Source organism: Phyllopteryx taeniolatus, chromosome 5 (assembly GCF_024500385.1).
Source record: "Phyllopteryx taeniolatus isolate TA_2022b chromosome 5, UOR_Ptae_1.2, whole genome shotgun sequence".
Taxonomy (NCBI): Eukaryota; Metazoa; Chordata; class Actinopteri; order Syngnathiformes; family Syngnathidae; genus Phyllopteryx; species Phyllopteryx taeniolatus.
This window is the reverse complement of record NC_084506.1, coordinates 32,313,374-32,330,936: the sequence shown is the minus strand read 5'-3', so window position 1 is coordinate 32,330,936 and position 17,563 is coordinate 32,313,374. Positions and strand designations below refer to the sequence as shown.

Here is a 17,563-nt window from a genome sequence, read left to right as displayed (position 1 = left end):
AAATAATGTTTGATCAGTAGTTTTGGACTCTCACCCCCTGCTTTGCAGTAAGAACAGAGAATATTTCTAGCGTGTGTGTCCAGTGTTGTTCTTTTCACAAATGTGGCAATAGTCAAATATAGCATTAAAATGCATAGTTTTATTTAATAATCAAAACTTTCGTCTGGCCTTTTGGCCAGGTGTTGGGAGACCCAGTTAAGTTTCTAGTCAAGGGGCCCAAAATTGGTAGGTAAGCATAGAAATAGTACAGTGTGTAATTTTGATGGAGATGTATATTTTATTTGCTAATAAAGACATGTCAACCAGTCCAGGGAGTGCCCCGGCTCTCCCCCAAAGTCAGCTGGGACACCCTCGAAGACAAGTGCAATAGAAAATGGATGACTGGCTAAAAACAAGCAGAATAGTGTGCAGCTATTTTTGCGGATGGTAGAAGAAAACGAAGAAAACTGCATGAGAACGATACCTTGTCTAAGTGAAGCAGCACATTTCTAAGCTTGTTTCTGTCAGGCAACGGCAAAAGGCACATTGATTGCCAGTAAATATTATATTGAGTTATGTTTTATTTTTTTTGTAAAATATATACAATTGTATTTGTATTGGGATAACAAAAAAATTAGAATAATTTTTCCATTGCAAGCACGTATGAAACTGCGGTTTTCAGTACCTCCAACAAGGTTGAGAACCACTGTTCTAGTGGATGTTGTCGTCAGTGTCGCTCACCATATAGGAGCCGCCCATTTAGCTGTAGAAAGTCCCACCCACAAAAGCTTTAGCTTCTGTAGCATGAACACAAACCTGTAGTCCACCACCTATGTTGTCACGTTAACACCAACGAGACGGTGTCAAGAGGGGGGGGGGACTATGGCATCATTGTTTTCATACACTTGGCACGTTGGTTGTCCGCAGGCAGATGCTGCAGAGCTGCTTTGTGTTTTTTCCACGCTGAGACCCTTTTTGAAAAATTGCTGGTTAAAAGGGTATCTTCAATGCTGAAAAAACATTTCCGAAAATGCTTCCATGAAGTAGGATCCTTGTGGAAGTGTTGGTTTTTGGAGCACATATGTGAAAAGAAGGACCAGGCTCAACATAGAAAACAGGGGTAGTTCCCCCCCCACCCAATTTTTTGTTTAAATATATATTTTTTTTTTAATCTGTGAGTAGGTGATATCTACACATGCCAAACTCTAAATATGCGTACATCGATAGTTCCATAAAACAAGCGCACTCATTCATGTTTTTCGTTTACACTTGTGTGACAATGAAGGAATTATGACAGCATGTTTGTAGCATGTAACAGTGAAGTTTTTTTTTACACTTGTACAACCATTAACAATGATAAATTGTTGCTTTTAAAATTTCATGTATATTTAATTCACGTTTTATGATGGCAACAGTTTGACCCTGGAATAGATTATTTCCATGATTCCCTATGAGAATTTTTTTTTTTTCAAAGCTAAACAAAAAGAAGTTGACGAATGTCCTACAATGGATTATGTTCGATCTTAGAAGTCCCTTAATATATGAACAAAATAGTCGTACGCCTCTTAGTTGATGATTTATTTATTCTGGAATTGCACTAAACCCCTTAGTTTCCGCTCACTCTTTTTTTTTTTTTTTTTTTTCAGTTTACAAGGATGTTTTGAACAGTTCTGTGCGTCCAACTTTGCGGGAGCCGTTTTGGAACTGCCTTGTCCTGTTCCAGAATGACCGAATGCACAAATCAAAGTCCAAGTGTTCTTCTGGAGGATTGGGCAAAAATTCCCACAGACACACTCCAGAATGGTATAAAAAGACATTCCCCCCCAAAAAGTGGAAGCTATGATAGCAAATCTTCTATTTTCAGTCTCTCTAGGTGTAATACCCAATCCAGGTGTCCCAATACTTTATCCTGTATCAAGTGTCAAGAGTTTGAGAGGGAAGTAGTGAAAGCGACAGATGGACAGAGAAGGAGGTGACAAAGACATGGAAACAGGACTGATGATGGATAGACAGGCATAGAAAAAGGGGAAGAAGGGCAACGATAAGGACAAAGACATCAGTCACGTTTATGGGGGGGCGGTCACCCTCCTCTCCATTGAGAGTGGACCTTGATCCAAGCCACACAGACTCCACTGTGTCATGGTGTGTGTGGGCTTGTGTCTGTGTGGGCCCGCAAGTGGCGACTGGACAAATCATGACTAAGCAGAAATCTAGACAAATGGATGAGAATGGAACACCACTTCATTGTGATAAGGCAGCATTCATAAAACAAGTACGAAACGTTCTTATCGTGCCTGTTATTTGTTTTGAAGATCAATTCTTTTAAGAACCTTACCTAGTTTGTGCTGGCTTGCTTTGGAAGAAACCTATTTGACCATATATGTCAAACCCAGGCACGGGGGCCAAATTTGGCCCACGATGTAATTATATTTAGGCCGCAAGACCATATCAAATGTGTGTTAGAGCTGGCCCTATAGCACATGCACCACTAATATTACAAATCCCAGAATGCTTTGCTAGTGTGTTGGCCCATCAGTCTAGACCGGCGAGCGCCCCTTCCCTTTTTGTTGCAGTCGTTAGCAACGATGCTACCGGTCTCCTCGAGCAAATTTACACTTCTGTGAACTGTCTCTTCACTAAAGTAAAAGACAGACCTGTTTGTTGTGTTCGGAGCAACGTGGCTGTAACAAAGAATATAACATCATTCAATTGTTTTTTTTTAATGCCCTTTATCAACTCGTAGGCAGGGACTGTTAATAGGTTGAAGTTTGGATTTTTATGAAAGGACATTCTTATTTTTTGGGGGGTTGTCTTGTTTTTTGGCCTTTGAAAAAAGATTGACATCAAAAAGAAAGGCAGTTGGAGATCGATAAATAGAAGATGGACAGACAGACGAATTTTAAATACAAAACAACAAACAAATACCACTGATGTATTTGATCACAAATTTGATTTCTCGTGTTTATAATATTAAAGTGTGTTTATTCCAGATTTAGTGCTTAAGCAAAATCGAAGTTTGTTGTCATATGATCAACTTTAACGCTACATTTCTAGAGAGGAGGGAAACGTGTACATCGCAGTGATTGTTCATGAAATATTGAGTTTGGCCTGCGACGTGGCAATTTTGAATTTTGAGTTTGACACCCCTGCTCGAAGGTAACAATGAGTCACCAAAATGAAAAGCGGCCATGCCAGTGGCCTTGCTCATTAAGATAGCCAAGAACGAATAAGGTCAACGTAGGGCAGTAATTTGACATCATCATCTATCATTTCCAGTGTGAGAGTATTGCATTACTATATTACTTTATTTATATATAAAAGTGCACCATTAAAATATAACACCTGTGTAATTTTAAACGATTGAAAATGATCTGTTTCCCTCTTGTATTTGTGCTTAATTACATGCTTACCAACATACTTACTTAGCATTTACACATTCGACTGGAGCGATCGCAATGGCCTCCATTGTCAGAAACATTATTTTACAATGTTTCATGTGTGCAGTGCCCTTCGTCTTCAAAATGATCAAGTCACAACATTTAAATATGCGTGACAGGTTGGGGTAAAATGGTTTGCAGTTTGCATCCTAAAATTTCAGATGGTTCCTATTAGCTTTTCAGATTTGATTTATTTGTTAGGGGTGTAACACTAGGCCATTCTTTTTGTCTCATCTTCATGATCACTCGCCTACAATCGTACACAAATGCAAGGGAAGTTTGTCCTGAGTTAAATAACTTTTGTCATTTTCCTTGCATGTTATCAAACAGTTTTATCATTTCCAATGTTCCAAAGCGCCTAGAATTTGTGGATTATTTTTTGGTTTTGAATTCAAAATGAATCTCGACGCAATGCTTTAGGTGTGTGCATATCAGATTTTTTTCCCTGTCATTTCATAGTTTCATCTGAAATTGTAGGTAAGCCCCCATGATCCACCAATGGTAATTTGTCAAATAGCAATCATTCAAGACAACGTGTACATGAACGTATGCGCAGATCCAAAGATGCTGCCGTAGATCTCCATTTACCAAACAAGACAACCTAAGGAACTACCAAGTGCACAACTCCTCATTTTTAGCAATGTTGATATATTGGTGAGCCCATAGCAAGTCTCCCTTTTCCAAACTCACACATCCCTCACATTCGCTTTCTGGAGGAAAGTGACCGAATAGCAGCAATCTCTTCAATAACTTGGCATAAAGGCCTGTAGCCTGGAAACAAACTTACCTTTGTTGTGCTGGTAATTAATCTCCCTCAGTGATCAACTTGTGAATAGGGAGCCTCATTCTAAATATCCCTATTGCCTGGTTGCCTTAGATTCTCACTTTGAAGTGATCAGATGAGCTTGTACATGTGGAACAAGGGCGTCAACAACAAGAGGTGAACGCAAATGAACCCCAAGGAATGTCACTTGCCGATCTTCTCAACACAAGCTCATTGAAAGATGCACGGCTTTACATGCTTTCGCGTTTATGCGTGTCAAACACTTGCACTTGCAGTTCCTGTTCGGGAGGTCGGCCGGTTCTGGCAAACAGTGTCTGGTCTTATCTCTTATGTTTTATGTTCTTAGCAAGCCGAGGGTACAAGCAGCCCTTTGTGGCCCAGAGGTGGCTGGTCTCGGTCCAGACGGGCCCATGCAGCTGTTCGCCATTGTTGGACTTACATGTGTGCGAGGGATATTTGCGTATGTGTGCCTGGGCGCATGGATGCTAGTACAAATAAATGCCTCTGTATGTGAAGAAATAGATTTGCTTGCTCGCGTATCGGGTTTTCAATAATGATTGCTTATCAACAATCAGATCAACAATGCCATAATGTCACATTTAATAATCTCATCGTGTAGTATACAGTATACTGTAAACCAAAAAAATGCCGTGTACCAATAGTGTTGTCCGTTTGGCTGTAACGCGCAAGACATCCTCACGGTTTTATGTCTGTTTAGGGTAGGACCAACAAACAAACAAAACTTTGGTATGTTCGGTTTCCGCTCTGTTTGGTCATGCAAAGTTTTTGTTCACTTCAGATTTGGTTCACAATTGAAAGCAAAGGGCAAAAATGTTCATCCATCCAGCCTCTATTTTTCACGTTACCAACATTGGGCATCTGTCACTTGAACGTAAACCTTTCGTTTTTGTCGGGCACTTTCATTTACAACATGGCCCCTTTTGTTTTTCTTGGAGTGTCTCTTCTTCTGAATGACTGTGAATGGTTAGACTGCGTGTCGGCGACATTAACTCATGGCGGGGTTGAAAGCGTGTGTTAAATGCGACGCTGTGTCTGAACTTCAGCCCAGTATTTTAGCCGAATTCATGGCTCTATTCTTCCTCAGCTCCCTCTCCTTCACCTGAACCCTGGTGACGCCAGTGATCCCCTCATTGGAGGTTTACTGCTTGGTAACACAAAGTGTATTGTGCGTGTGACCCATTAAGAACTCCTAAAAGGAGCCATCGGTGAAGCCTGCACAAAGCCACGTGCTGTGTTAGCATTTGAGTGAGGGGAGGTCAAGAATGTGGCCCAAAGACTCGGCTTCTGGTTATTCAAAGTACTACAGAGATCCACTGACCAGGGACTAGTAATTTGAGTTGAAGGCATTGAGATAAGCAAATCACCAATGAATGTGAAATTACCTTTACATTTGCCTTTGCATGTCTAAATTAAATGAGAGGGACGTTTTGGGAATTGAGAGGAAACATTGGAATGCTGTAAGAAACTGAGTGGATGCGTGGTTAGAACTGGCGTCTCAACGTTTGAATGTGTCACAAGGCTTTTTTTCTGTAGAGTTTGCATGTTTGTGGGGATTCTTTCCATGTATTCTGTCTTCCTCCCACATGCAATTTGGATTGCCCGCCTCTACATCCACATTTGCACCAAGCAGTATGGTTCTGTTAAGTATACATTTTTGGCAAATCCATTGCAAAGCTTACCAAAATACTCTGGGACTCTGAAAGTCCCAGTAGTCACCAGTTTTCTTTGGGAGAACCAGTCTTGGCGCTGCCCACTCACCACCTCGCCAATGACGAATCGAAACAATATGTGGCGATGCAAATATTTCCCACGTTGGCTACGCTGGCCTGCGTCAAAATCTCTGCCGGATAAAAGTTTAAGCGAGCGCGCTCTTTCCGGTGTGAGCTCAATTTTGACAAAAGGTGAGTGATGTCATTTACACCACTTTGTCCTGCTTTTGAAATCCGTTACAATTACCTGACAGCTTAAGTTAGACTACTATGTAACACCAAAGATGTAGAATGATGTTTATCTTCAACTAAAAAGTTTGAATTAGATGAAGTCCATACGATCCTTCTTGAGGTTTATTAAATAACAACTGAATCCTTTCAACCCTTGTACCGTACTTGATAAGAACATTAATCAACGTAATATAATTGACCATTTCAACCGCTTTTTATAATCATACCTGGGTGATGAAAAGCGTCACTCGTGTTGCGCTCCAATTCATCTCGAAACTCGGCTGACACTGACAGCAGCGCTACTGCGACTGGCAATGTGCCAGCTCGGCAACTCCGTACACCAGTTGACTGACATGCATGCGGTTTGGTGTTCATTCGCTAAAAAGTTCGATAGAAACGCAATGGACTTGAATTGCTTATGCTGGGACCGCTAATAACAACACAGGTTATACTAACATATCAACTCACAGGTTCGTACAGGTGTTCAGACCCTAAAAAAGAATCCCACCGTACCACTCGTCAGTAGCACTGCCTTGCTCATTTCCCACATCCTGTCCTGTCCTACCCTTTTCTGTCCTCTCTCATCTTTTTCTCTTGGTTAGTTATTGCATGTCCTCACCGGGTGTCCCCCACCCCCAACCACAAATAACAACTCGATTTGACTGTTGTAATGTTTCTTGTGCTCAAATATCTCGACAGACTGTCTAACTATTGTTCTGCTGTGGTTTGCACCCATATTCCCCTTGTCCACTCTGTCTCTGTCTCTCCCCTAATCAGAATAATGAAACAAAAATAAGCAGAGGGAGTATGTCAAACTAGTCTTTGTAAGCAGTCTTAGATGTAAATCTTTAATGTCAGATAATGTACATCTAATCTCTCTCTCTTGACGTACTGTAGATCTTAGCTACTCGTGCATGTGGACATAAAGTACTTCTATTCATTTGGCCTTGTGGCAAGGAACAAGATCTTGAGGTGTGACTAGTGACAGCGAGGATAATGTAGCGTGACTGTCAACTGTGTCTTCAATCATTCCTATCGGTGAATCCACACAAATAAGACCCGTTTGTTCTACCTGTTTCAGATACCATCCTTCTTTTCCTCCCACATTTAAAATGCATCATCTGAGTCGACCTTTGACCTCCACGACCGTGTCACTTCCTTCTCCAGTGGTGCGCTACTCTGGGGTGGGGGTGTTACGCTAGATGGACCGCAAAGGTTAGCGGGCCGAGCTGTCGGCACAGGTTTCACCGGCTACTTAGGGATTTGGGTGGGGCGCACAAAGACGGCATGACACTGTGTGGGGCCACAACACACCTGATGGATTACCTTTGTCACAATGGACTTATTGTCTTTGCTCAAGTTCATAGATGTAAAATGCTTACTTTATTCTCTCTATGTACAGCTCACCTGTATGTTGTCACAATGTTTATTTTTCAATAGCTTTGACAATGAAGTCTTGATTTTAAAAGCCTGGAGGGAAAGTCACTCATGCTCTCTCAGATCGCTGATACTTGAGGTACGTTGAATCCCTCCACTTAAGCCACAATCACTCTTTTGCGGTTCTGTCATGCTTCCCCCCCCCCAGAGATATCAACCTCCATTAACAAGACAGGATGTCATATTTCAAAGCTCTTCCTCTCATGAGCATTTTTGTTCACTAAGCTTTATGTTGTTTTTTTTCTCTTTCTTTGACTATCTGGAACACTTTTTTTTTTCATTCATTTGTCACCTGTAGGAAGATAGCTGTGCAAGCAAAGGGCAAACAGATTCCGAGCAGGCCTCAGATGAACCGCTTTACAAAAGAGACAACACGGAAGTCTGCCATGAAACATTTTTTTAAGATCAAGCTGAGGTTTTCAAGATGGACAAACCCTCCCTGAACAAATTCTCAGCAACCAAAGAGTTTTGACTAATAAGGCAGCCTGTTGACTTAGGTTCTCAAATCAAAGTGGGGAACAGAATGAAAAGATTAGGAAATTACAATAGAGCTAGGACTCTCCCTACGCCCTTCTTCTGTTTGTTGGCACCCACCTGCATGAAACTTCACGTTTAGTAGCATCACAGATGACTTTCAAAAACCCCAGTAAAATGCAGCTGTTTTTTTTTTCTTTTCATTCAAAACTGAAGAAGTGATGAGTCTAACATTGTTGGCAATCGGAGATTCCAATGGCAGCTCTCTGTGTGGCTTTTTTTTCTGCAGCTGCAGTCTTTCCAGGACATGACATGAACAATAAAGCTGCTGGTACATTGTTAGAAGCCTTTTTCTTGGGCCCATAGGGAGAGAGAATTCAAAGGCAAGATAGAGAATATCAACAGGAAAACGTCTTTGCTGCATGGTTGTATCAAGTGAAATAAATATAAGAGATTGGGTGGTGGACGACCGGTTAGCACATCTGCGTCACAGTTCTGAGGACCCGGGTTCAAATCCAGACTCGCCTGTGTGGAGTTTGCATGTTCTCCCCGTGCCTGCGTGGGTTTTCTCCGGGTAGTCCGGCTTCCACCCACATCCCAAAAACACGCATGGTACTCTAAATTGCCCGTAGGTGTGAATGTGAATTCTGGGATAGGCCCCAGCACGCCCGTGACCCTAGTGAGGATAAGCGCTACGGAAAATGAATGAAAGAATTGAATGGTTTTAGCACGAGGCATGAATGAAATGGTCAGGTGTAGTCGTCATTTTTGGATGTCTTGAGGCTGCTACCAAAAGCACAGGTTTCAAAGACAAGGCTGGATAATGGGAGATTGTTGAAAGTACCTTCAGATAGTGCGGGATCTTCCATCCTCAACATCTGCACTTTGTTCATCTGATCTCATTTCCTGACTTCTGAAGATGTAGGGATCTGATTGTGCTTGTTACTTTAAAAGTTACTTCTATTAAAAGTTATCTATTAAAAGCCAAGCATACTTTTTCTACCCTGCACTCTGATGTTGATTGTGTGTCTGCTACTAGTGCAGACTGTGTTTATTGTTGACGATCAGATCAAATTGTATGACTGATTTATGCAGAAATGTAGGTAATTCTTTCGAGTTCACATACTTTCTCATGCAAATGTTAAGCCAGCGTTGGATTTGTCTGTATTCAGAAAGAATCTAAAACATTTTGGATATGTAAAATATTGAGAAAATAAGGCGACAGCCTCACAGTTCTGAGGAGCGGGGTTCAAATCCCGGCCCCGCCTCAAGTTCTCCCCGCGCCTGCGTGGGTTTTCTCCAGCTACTCCGGTTTCTTCCCACATCCCAAAAACATGCGTGGTAGGTTGATCGAAGACTTGAAGTCGTTTATCTCTCGAGTGATTTTCCAAGTTTGAAAAAGTTTTGGGTTTTTTTTTTCTTTTTTGTAATCTTGTATGTCTCATCAATGTAAATGAAGTTGGCAGGTTAAAATGTGTCACAGCCCGTATTGGCCATCTTTTCCAGGCAGTTGAAATGTCACCCCCTTTATATCATTTGTCCTCATCTCCACCAATGTGTTCATTGTAGTCCTGCTATGTGTTGTGTCCTTTAGGAATCTGATCCCATCCATGAGGAAACACTCAGGATTTGCCTCAGGAGATCGCAGGTAAGATGAATTGCATTGATTTGTATGACTATGCTCATGTGAGCAGCTGATTCACGTGAATATGTGCTTCCTATTATCTTATTTGTTATGCTGGTCTGTGTCCAAACTGTCAGGTACTGCATATGATGCTGATTGTACATCATAAAACATTGACTAGCGACGATTTTGACTAAAGCCTGGAATGCTCTCTCTCTCTCTCTCTCTCTGCAACTTGTATGCTTTTTTTTTTTTTGTATGAATTGTGCGGTTAAGACAACAGTTGTGCTGCATATTGTGAATGCTGGATTGAGGTTTGCATTAACTCCTGAAAGATCAAACTTTTCTGTGGCAAGCTACAGGTGTGCACATCCCTGCTCTTGTCACAAAGAGGCAGACCTTGTTAGTCATTTTCAGTATCACAATGATACTGCGATTGTGTCAGTGTCTGCCATGGAAACCCCAAATGTTGGATTCCTGTAAACAGAGGTTTCTCTGTTGTTATGATTAAATGGAACTGGTTTTTATTTTAAATAACGTTGTATTTTACTCCAGGAAAACTTCACTGGTGATGAATCACACCACCTCTCAGGGTGACTCAGTACTTTTGATGTTCATCAGTAGCAAAAGAGCACTTGGATCAAATGTTTTCTTGTGGGGATGAACTCATAGCTGGCAATGTTTGTACTGGAGCACATGGTATTAATGATCCTGGGGGCAACAAGATTGTATAAATCAAATGTAAATATCTGTAGCACATGAAGTAAACCATGCAGTCAGGAGTCTTCGCACCCTCCCGGAATTCCAGCTGCTGCGTAGATGCCGAATTGTTCACAGGGCACAGAAACCAAACAAAGCACGAAGCGTTGACCTCCAGTCACGCTAAACATCAGCGGTCAAAGCGGAATCATGTGTACTGTCACAGAAGACCTCAGCAAATCTCACAAGACCTCAGATCAGAGACCATCTAAAGCACAGGTGTCAAACTGGTGGCCCGGGGGACAGGTCCGGCCCGCCACCTCATTTTATGTGGCCCGCGAAAGCAAATCAAAATTGCTCATTGTGTTTTGGTGTAATACCATTGAGATATTTGCAAGCGGTTTTTTCGTTACCAAATCCCCTTTGAAAAGAAATGTAATATATTGATAGGCTTTTGATTTCAAAACTGGTTATTCATCAATGCGTTGTGTATGCTGTATGTAATTAGAATATATGTCGTCATCTTTCATTTATATGGGTTCACAGTCGTAGCGGCCCTCCGAGGAAGTCATAACTACGATGTGGCCCGTGACAAAAATGAGTTAGACACCCCTGATCTAAAGGATTAACTCGTTTTTTGCTTTGTTTGTTTTTATTTTGTTTTGTTTTGGGGTTTTTTTGGGGAAATGGATGGATGGATGGATTGATGATGCCACCACAGAAGGGTACCAGTGAAAGGGTAAAGGGTTACATATGAAAACACGTGGTTGAGTGTGATGTTGGCCATGAGTACACAAATCTCTTTTATTGCTGCTCAAACTAAATAGTGTATGGCTAAAGTGCCAATAATTTGTCAATTAGTGTAAAAAAAATATCGAAAAAGAAAAAGAACAACGCAATATTGGAAATATGCTGCATTCATTGCTCCCCTCCAACACAAGCAGTAATGTCCCTTTGACCATCAGTCACTGCATCCACTTCCATCCACACACGTCGTTAAAGTTAAGTAATCCGCCTTCTCCTGCACTTCCGTATTTTTATTGTATCTAAGTTGTATTATACTATAGTGGTTAACCTCTTTTTACACTTGTATAATCTCGTTAACAAAGCGAAACAAAATAATTGACTTTTACAATGGCAAAAGTTGGACAATGGAATTATTTCCTATGCAAAAAAAAACAAAAAACAACAAGATTTCAAAATCCAAACGAATGTCAATCAATTCATTTTCTATCGCGCTTATTTATTTCCACTAAGGTCGTGGGTGAGCTGGAGCCTGTCCCTTTGGGTTTGTGACTTGCGTACACCCTGGACTCGCCTCCAGCAGATCGCAGGGAATGGATTGGGTTCAACCTTTTCATTTCCATTGTATTCTCCCAGAGAAACCTTCAAAAATAAATCAGTACACTCAGTGGAAAATTTAGCAGTTTTCAAGTACTGTATTATGATTAAGATCACAAGGAAGTATTAAAAGTAAATGGAACTCTTTACTCCTCATGATAGTTATCTCTACATGATAACTAATACTGGGCTGTTAAATTTTGCCACATGACTCTGACTAAGTGTTTTTTTTTTTTGGTTGGTTTTTTTTTTCAATTTGAGTGAGATTAAATTTAACGCAACACAACATTTGTGTTTTTATCACAGTTAATATCAATGGTTTCACCCTACTTTGATGACTTTCCTCATTAGCTGATGAGTGCATCGTTTAGGTTATGCTCCTGTTTTTTCCCTTCACGGCCATATTCTAGTACCAAACAGAGGAAACATCTGCTTTACTGCCTTTCTAACTGCTCCTGATCCACACGAACACGCATGCATAAACACACACATGCACACAGATGCTGCCTGTCTTCCACCCGTCCTCATCCTGTCTCAACTACCAGTTTGTAGCATTGCAACACAACCATAAAAGTGATTCCGTCATGCTTCCACCTCTCTTGTTTACACAGGATATAATACGAATACCAACACAGCCATTCTAGTAAAGAATTAACATGTTGAACAACTTCTGTCAGCATTGCTGCTCTCCCAATATCATCGATAAAGTACAGTTACTAATCTACCGAATTGTTATACGCCTGCGTCACAGTTTACGTAGGATAGCGAGGTTTGTGTGTATCTTACACGCTTATCACAGAACATCGACAGATTTTGTGGGCAGCACCTACCTAACATTTCTACAAAACCGTGAGGCCAACCGAGTTAGTTTTATATGTTACAAAACGTCTAAAGATCTGATGTGTCATGTGACGACTGAAAAGAAAGGCAAGAACAATTAAAAAAAACAACATCCTTTTCCCACATCATAATCACATGAAAATAAAACGTGGTTTTATTCTGAGTTTAATTTAGGTCCAAATCCAAGTATAAGTCATTATATATTTTTAAAAATGTAAAAAACATAAACCTGCTAAATAAAAGTCACTGTAATATTCCCTTGAACCAACATCAGCTTTGATTACGGCACACATTCGCCACAAAATAATTTCATTGTTAACTTGTGCAGTGTCACAGCATTTTTTTTCATCCAGAGTTACAATAATCTTTGGCCAGGCACGTGCATGGATGCTCTCGTCTCCAACAGAACATTCCAAAAATTCTCAATGGACTTGAAGTCTGGAGGCCAGTCCATGTGTGAAGAAGATTTTTTCCCCAGTCTGGGCCCAATGAAGGGCAGGTATTTTCATTTTCCTGTGCTATTAAAAAAGCAAAATAGATATATTTCTCGATTGTTGTATATTCCGGTTGGCGGCATACCTCATATTTTCGTATTGTTCGCTGATTTGAACAAGTGAAGAAAACCTTGATTCCAAAACTGTATAATACGGAGTAATACATTTTAAGTAGTCCAAATGAAGCATTAAGTCATTTCTGTGGGTTTATATTTGTGTTGTATTTCTGTCATATCATTACAATTGCCAAAGAAAAGGTTCACAAGTCTTATTCTACAAAAATGTATAACAGGACATTTATTGTGTAAAGTACAAAACCACAAAGAGTCAATCTGATTCTATCCATCCATCCAGTTTCTGTACCGCTTCTCCTCACTAGGGATATCCCGGCTATCTTCGGGCGAGAGGCGGGGTAACACCCTGAACTGGTCGCCAGCCAATCGCAGGGCACATAGGAACAAACAATCATTCGCACCTACGGGCAATTTTGAGTTTTCAGTGAACCTACCATGCATGTTTTTGGGATGTGGGAGGAAACCGGAGTACCCGGAGAAAACCCACACAGGCACGGAGAGAACAGGCGAAGTACACACAGGCGGGGCCGGGATTTGAACCCCGGTCCTCTGAACTGTGAGGCAGATGCGCTAACCAGTCGTCCGCCGTGCCGCCCTCAATCTGATTCTATTTAACGTCAAATCATTCTATAATTCACTCCCATCAATGAGGTTTACCGGCATGAGATGATGTTATTTGGATCAGTTCGGTATGTTTTTAGAGAAGTGGTGACCTAAAGACACAAGCTTGTGACTGCAAGTACATTGGATTTGTCTCCCCAATCGACGAAATAAATGTGGCCGTGAAAGTGAACTTTGAATAAGGGAGGCCCCTGTGGCCTCCAGCAGAGCATCGGCCGGCAGATTACATTTTAGATGTTGATCGTCAACAAAGCGGCACAGTTCAGTTTAGGCCAGCACGATATGGTTTTCATTTGTAGATCCTGATCGCTGTTGTGTTTGTGTGCGTGGGCAATAAATTCAACAAAGGAGATAAACGTGTGATGTTTCACTGATATCCGCTGACATTATCTATGAACAAGCAACAGCGTTGATTCTTCCTCCCATCACTAGCCACAATTATTTTGGGGGGGGGGCTTCCTGCTCCATTCTGAAATGCCATTGTAGCTCAGTTAGGTCTTTGTGGCATTCATCAAACTACAAACTTGTTAAAGCAGCTGCAACAAGGACCAGTGATGCCAGTAACGCGTTACAAAGTAAGGCATTACTTTAGAAAATCTGCTTACAGTTACTTTGATATCTATGCCAATAGTTTCTTTTAGTTTTATAAGATCCAGAACTTAATGTGTGTTTGATTCTAAAATATGCCATTACATCTTAGACCACTAAACATAATTACCATTATGCTTGGGAACATGAGGCAAGTGAATAATCAAGATTGATTCAGTTACGGTGCATGTCATCATTGTCGACCAGTTTTCGGCGATTTTTGGGTTTAGTAATGACTAATAAAACAAAGGAAACACACTATCTTATTAACTATCCCTAACTCAAATGGACACAAAGACTAACTAGAATATCGAGAAAAAAAAAAAAAAGGCAAAATATTTATAAATGGAGCCTTCTGTGGCAATGACGTCATGTGACGTATTGCGCGGTTTCAGCACATAGTCAACTCACGTGTACCCAAGCAGCCAGCGGCGCAAACGGGGACGAGGGATTGGCATACTCAAGCTGGATACAATCAATACAATCAATACTTCAAGTATCTGAAAGGACAATACTAAGGTTCGTTGTACACTAGACTCACGCACACGCAGTTGCCTTCATGGACCTCCACACAATCAGCAGGTTTGCTAACTTGCTACAGTCTGTGTGTGTCCGTCGAGCTATCTGTCAATCAGTTAAGAGTCTTTAAAGAAGTGTACGGAGAACGGTGTGCTTGTTTACGTTTCGGTGGCTATTTGGCATGTCAAGTCTGCACTAAGTTTAAGTTATCATTCTGTAACTTGTGTGGCATATATTACCAAGTAATGGATATGGTTAAGATAATGCTTTTTTTGCACTGTGGATAAGAGGAAGCCATTGATCTTTCCCACCACCATGGCTGGGAAGGACAAACCTTGTGCTTTCCCCTTCTGATGACGAGGGTTATTATACCCCCATGAGAACTCTTTTTTCCATTTCAAATTGCTGTCACAAGTAGTCGGAACAAATATCCTTGGACACCATCTACGTCGCAGTTCCTGCAGATCTCTGAATCACTGAATGATTGTCCACACTCGAGATGTGTCCTGACCAGTGTTGCCACGGTAACCTTGAAAAAGTAACTTAGTTACTACACTGATTACTTGATTTTAAAAGTAACAACGTTAGAAAAAAGCAGCTGAAAGTAACTGAAAATTAACTTTTTTGCTAACGTTGTTACTTTGAAAATCAAGTAATCAGTGTAGTAACTAAGTTACTTTTTCAAGGTTACCGTGGCAACACTGGTCAGGACACATCTCGAGTGTGGACAATCATTCAGTGATTCAGAGATCTGCAGGAACTGCGACGTAGATGGTGTCCAAGGATATTTGTTCCGACTACTTGTGACAGCAATTGGAAATGGAAAAAAGAGTTCTTATGGGGGTATAATAACCCTCGTCATCAGAAGGGGAAAGCACAAGGTTTGTCCTTCCCAGCCATGGTGGTGGGAAAGATCAATGGCTTCCTCTTATGTCTTTCCCTCAGGGGACAATGCGACTGAGGCTTACTGGTATTTATAGTAGACCTCAGCTAAGTCAGCCTGTAAACGGGTTTTGGTGGCACAGCCCATAATCTCGAACGAGTGTTATACTTTTTAAGGGTTTCTTTTCGGGACTTGAGTCAATTCCCCAGTCGAGACAGGCAAGTCCCGTGTCAAGTCTCAATTCGAGTCCTACACTTTGAGTTGAGTCATTTCGAGTCATTTTAACAACAAAATAAAAATATATTTTTATATATATACTACACTTATATATTGAATACATTTTGAAATCCATATTATTTATCAAAATAATATTGAACAAGTGCATTGAGACCTTTATAAGAAAACAAGGAGCTTTATTTTATTGCCCCTGCAAAACCGATTGATAGTAGGTTTTCAGTTATTCTATGAAAATGCTATGCTATGACTTTTTCTGACTTTATTTCTGAAGTGACATTAAGCAGCCCGGTCACAAAGAAAAATTTGCATCCAGCAATTCATAATCAAGTATTCTACTGACAATTCCATCAGTATTATCCAGTAATAGGATAAAATATATTTAATGGAATTATGAATACACAAGAGAAAATGAGAACGAGCAATTGACTTCGTCTTTTAGATAATCAACAATATTTTACTTAAGTTCGCATTGTGCCTATAGGAGAAAACTGCATTTTCTTGTCTATGAACATTTCTAGTGAGGCTATTTCAAACACAAATATATATACATTTCAGTTTAAACTAGGCATTTCTTGTGAATATCAAAATAAAAGGCATTAATTTAAAAAAAAAAAAGTTTGTCATCTTATAAATTTGATCTAACTGTGGTATCTCAGTTAGAACACGAGGGGGCGTTGTGTACAAGTATTACATCAAAAAGAGGCAAAGAAAAGGACACAAAGAAGAATGTAGTTTCATGTAAAATAGATGCTAGCTGTTTGCTGATTGATTGATAAATAAAGTGAATAAAAAAAGAAATACAGTAGAAGACTGATTCTTGAGAACACTGCAGTGATTAAACCAGACTCTGATGTACAGGAAACCCAGACAGCACACGGCCGGCCCGCCGTGAAACGACTTTATGTGATCGCTCACAAAGCTAGCTGCTAATGCTAATAAAAACGAGCACGCGTGACATCAAGCCACGTGATTCCCACAATGCAATATGGATTTCTTTGTTGTTGCGGTTGCTGCAATCGTTAACGTCCTGCCTGTTACATTAAGTGTCGTTGTCGTTTCTGTGGATGTTAACAGTGGTTCTTTCAATGTCTACCTTATTTAGCTGTCACATTTGTTGTTGATTTATGTTGTACACTTTTTTTTTCTTTGTTTTTTTGTCTTTTTTTTATGAAACCATTACTTTAGGTAGTGATGTGAAAGAATGATGGGCATGGTCACTTTATCATATTTCCCTGTAGTAAAGCAGTAAGTTGCAGATGTAGCTAAAGAAAGAGAAAGCTACGAAGTGTTGGTTTCACAGCGCTACGGTCAAAGTAGCAAGTCGTTTCAAGTCAGTGGTTTCAAGTCCCAAGTGAAGTCACGAGTCACTGCTGTTCAAGTCCAAGTCAAGTTGCAAGTCTATAACATATTTTCGTGTCTAAAGTCATCAAATTCATGACTCCAGTCTGACTTGAATCCAAATCATGTGACTAGAGTCCGCACCTGTGCCGACAATGATAGTCCCCCCTACATGCACCAGAGTTAGGTTGATTTTCAACTTTTATGTCATAAAATCCTGGTCGCCAAGGCGG

General features: G+C 40.6%; 1 protein-coding gene across 1 annotated transcript in view; it reads left to right on the top strand.

The window, feature by feature from the left end:
• ccnd2a (cyclin D2, a) overlaps positions 1-17,563 on the top strand; it is a 202,419-nt gene that overhangs the window by 117,469 nt on the left and 67,387 nt on the right. The window contains exon 2 of the mRNA XM_061775020.1: positions 9,667-9,720. The gene's annotated coding sequence lies outside the window, so the exon portion shown is untranslated. The remainder of the gene's footprint in view (positions 1-9,666; positions 9,721-17,563) is intronic.